The sequence below is a fragment of the Miscanthus floridulus genome, unplaced genomic scaffold, assembly GCF_019320115.1.
Source record: "Miscanthus floridulus cultivar M001 unplaced genomic scaffold, ASM1932011v1 fs_115_2_3, whole genome shotgun sequence".
Classification (NCBI taxonomy): domain Eukaryota; kingdom Viridiplantae; phylum Streptophyta; class Magnoliopsida; order Poales; family Poaceae; genus Miscanthus; species Miscanthus floridulus.
The window spans coordinates 17,789-21,784 of record NW_027096212.1 but is presented as its reverse complement, the minus strand read 5'-3'; positions in this window follow the sequence as shown (position 1 = coordinate 21,784).

The window sequence follows — 3,996 nt, the reverse complement described above, 5'->3', positions numbered from 1 at the left end:
GAAGACGGAGGCCATTGGTATTTAACAAAGGAGATTTTGTATATCTGAAAGTATCACCAATGAAGGGAGTTACCCGTTTTGGTGTTAAAGGAAAGTTGGCACCCCGATATATTGGACCATATCAAATTTTGGAGAGGTATGGAAAAGTAGCATATCGCTTGAAATTACCTGAACATCTCGCAGCTGTGCATGATGTGTTCCATGTTTCTCAATTGAAGAAGTGTCTCCGAGTGCCTGAACAGAATGTTGAAGTTGAAGGAGTGGAACTAGAACCGGATTTAACTTATTCCGAATATCCTATCCGAGTGTTAGATCAGAAAGATCGTGTTACTCAAAGACGGACAATCAAGTTCTATAAAATACAATGGAATCAACATTCAGAAGAGGAAGCTACTTGGGAATCAGAAGATTACTTGTTAGAAAAGTTTCCTGAATTTTTAGCGTCAATATAGAATAGAGTAATGTTAGTTGAGCTCGGTTACTACAAATTGTGTTTTGTAAAGGGACCTCAGCTATTTTATGGACAGAGTTTGTATGTGTTCTCGCGACATATTTCCTTTTCTATTACTTACCCTATGGCTTTGAATCTCGGGGCGAGATTTCTTTTAGGGGGAAGGATTGTAACACCTTGGGTGTTTAAATATTAAAATCTGACATGTCATCATATGCATTGCAAAGCATTTGGCATTTGGTGAAAACTTTGGGATGCATACACTAAAATAAGTTTATATTCATGTGGTATGCATTGAATTGTATTGTTTGACTCAAGTTCAAATTTTGTTTGGATTTTTAATTTTTCGAGAAAACCCCGCTTTTCAGCCTTTAAATCCTACCCTAAAAATCCATTTCAAAATTTAAGCATATTTTGGGGTTGAGCCCAAAAGCAAAAGTGTAGAGCTTGGCAAGTTATACAAAGTTTGTTTTTGGAGTTTTTCAAGTTGTTTAGAAAAAATTTTGAGTAATTCAAAAAGGCGTAATTCGTTAAATTTCCCTATTCAAATTCAAAAGTTCATTTCAAAATCTAGACCGAATTAGAAGATGGTTATAAAAGCAAAGTTGTAGAACTTTTGATTTTGAACAACTTTTGTTTTTGGAGATTTTTGAGTTGTTATGAAAATTTGAGAGTAATTTGTGAATTTTGGTGAATGGCAAACTTGTAAATATTGTGAACAGTGTTCACCGCCGAAGCTACATAGCCGGCGACCGTCTTCGGCGTTCCAGGCGCGCGCATGGTGGCCTTGGCTTCGCGCTGGCGTGGGAAAGGCGTCATCGTGGCTTCTCCTTGCTTCCTTGGCCGCCCTATAAAGCTCCGACGCCGTCGTCGTTGTTCTTCCTTCGCCCTCTGTTTTTCCCGACGTTGCCGATCATCTCCGGTAAGCCCTCATCGTCGAACCAGTGCCTCTGCCGTTGCAGCAAAGCATCCATTAGCTCCGCCTTATCCTTACGTGCTCAGCCAACCCATCAATTCAGCTTAATTTCGCTGGGAACCGCCACTCGTCGTGTTTCTTCTCCACGGCCGACAGCCCCGTCGTCGAGCCTACGTCGCCGTGGCCAGCGCACTACGGTGAGTCTCTGCCCATGCTGAGTCTTGCTTCGGCTTCGCCGCAATGATGTAGTGCTTTGTGACCCATTGATTTCTCATTTTGACCACCACAGCTACCGGAGCATCGCCGTCGTCGAAGATCGCTCCGCCATGACCGCTGTCAACGTCGACCCATGTCATCGTAGCTTATCCGGTCTCGTTCTTTGCTCCAACGTGTTCGTGGTGAGCTACTGGACCTTCCCATGCCCTCTGTTTCCCCGTTTTTGGCTTTGTTTCACCGGTGTTGTGTCGCCGTGCCACCGCAGCCGCCATGGCCGGTGTAGTGCTCGGTCCAGGTAGTAATTGGTCGCGTTTGTGCCACAAATCGGTGCGCCGTGAGGTAGTGATCATGTTAGTGCATTCGTCGTCGCCGTTGATCTCGCCGTCGTCGAGATATCGCCGGTCAGCACCATCATCGCCGTAGTCAAAGCGAGAGGAAGGGGATGACAGGTGGGGTCACCATGTCAGTGACTGTGTAGTTCAAAAATGGATTTTTCTATTTTCAGATTTGAATGAATAGTGTCTATTTTTGTTATTTTTGTGTAGATTTATTTAGAGCTCCAAAAATTATGAAAATTTTTGTGTGACTTCTCTGTGATGTAACGTATTTAAGAAAAATATGAAATAATGTTTTTCGGTACTTTTTGAATGTGATAAAAATTGCTCAATTTATTAATAAATGGATTTCCATGATTTTTCTAGGCTTATTTACTTGTCCAAAAATTATGAAATTTGTTTTGCCACCTAGTTATCATGTAATGAACATTTACTAAAATTTTGAGCTCAATTAGAATAAGTTGATTTATTTCATAATTTTGAATTAAATAATTAATTCATAAAAGCAAATAGTAACCTTTAATGATTTAGGTTTTGTTTGTAATTTTGGATTGAGTGATGACCTTGGGTCATTTGTTGATAATGATCCTTGGCAGTTGATGTATGTGTTACGAAAAAGATTTAGTTTATTTGACTTGCAACTGTACCACGAAGGAAAGTTGTATTCAAATTGTTAATTTTTGTATCCATCATCGAGCATCATATTTCATATTCCGCATCATGTTAAATATGGCATTATTATTACGTGTAGTGAATGAAGGTGAACACATGGTAGTTAATCAAGCTGTTGAGGAGGTTAATCCATCTGTTGAGGTCAGATCGAATACTTGTGTGACGTCGCAGGAATCGGACTTTTCCATCAACGAAGGCAAGCCCTGGATACATACAACCCTACCTTGTGTTTTATAAATTGATTTTGCTTTTGCTTTCCGTTACTGCATTAAGTGATTAGGAGTTACGTAAAAGCCTAATTGGTGCATTACCACCCTTGTTATTCCATATTTACCATATTACCAGTTTTAAACTCGTATATGCCTAGTTTTGCTTAGCTATGCGTAGAACGATGAAAGTCGGGTGACTACCTGCCACCTGCAAGTTTTAAATGGAACATTGGTTAATTATGATAGCATGTGATATGGGAATGTGGAGTAATAAATCTAGACCGGGCGGACTCGGTGTGTGTGAGCCACAAGACATGGAGGCCTTGTGAGCGGGTTCTTTCCGCCTGTGTCGATTAAGGCACGTACGTTGTTGAATTGCATGAGGTGAGAATTTGTAGTACTAACCACATACTCCGGTAAGCCTGAACTTGGCAATTCTATTACGAGAATGGCTACTCGTGCACTGGGAGTGGAGAGATGGCGGGAATAGCGTGTACCCACGTGGCCATGGGCTGGAATGGTGGAGTACTGTATTCTCAGGTGGTATGGACCCGTTCTTGTTTTAGAGGATCCGAGGGTAGGTTGGTATATATAGGTCGGGGACCTGCATATGTCATGTGGTCTGGAATTCCCAGCTAGGTTGTTTAATCAGTTCAAATCGTCGTTGCTCCTCGGTTATGGAGACTCAACTCATTGTTCATCATCGTAGAATTAATAACTGGAACTCGAATAAGTCTTGTGGAGGTGTTGGATATAAAGTTTCATGATCTCAACACAGATCGTGTCAGCTTTGTATATAATTCTTATGAAGTTTTCTACATAAAGAATTTTGTGAAAAGAGCTTTTACGTAAAAGAACTTTGATCATTGTTAAAGCTATACCTTGAATCCCTGAGCCTGCATTCCTAGGTTATCAGTTAATATTTCGGTTAAGTCTTGTTGAGTACTTTTGTACTCAGGGTTCGTTGACCCTTGTTGTAGGTGAGCCTCATGAGCAGATCTGTTTTGGATCGTGCTGCATGACTATCGTTCGTTCTGATGATGAGAAGTAAATGTGTGATCCTTGGGCAGGATGTTTATTTTGTGTGTTATGTATATGTTAATGATGCCACTCCACTACTACTATGGTTTGTAATAAGTATCGAACTTAGTTTGTAAGGTTTAAAACAACTGGTTTGTAAACTATGTTATCATAAGA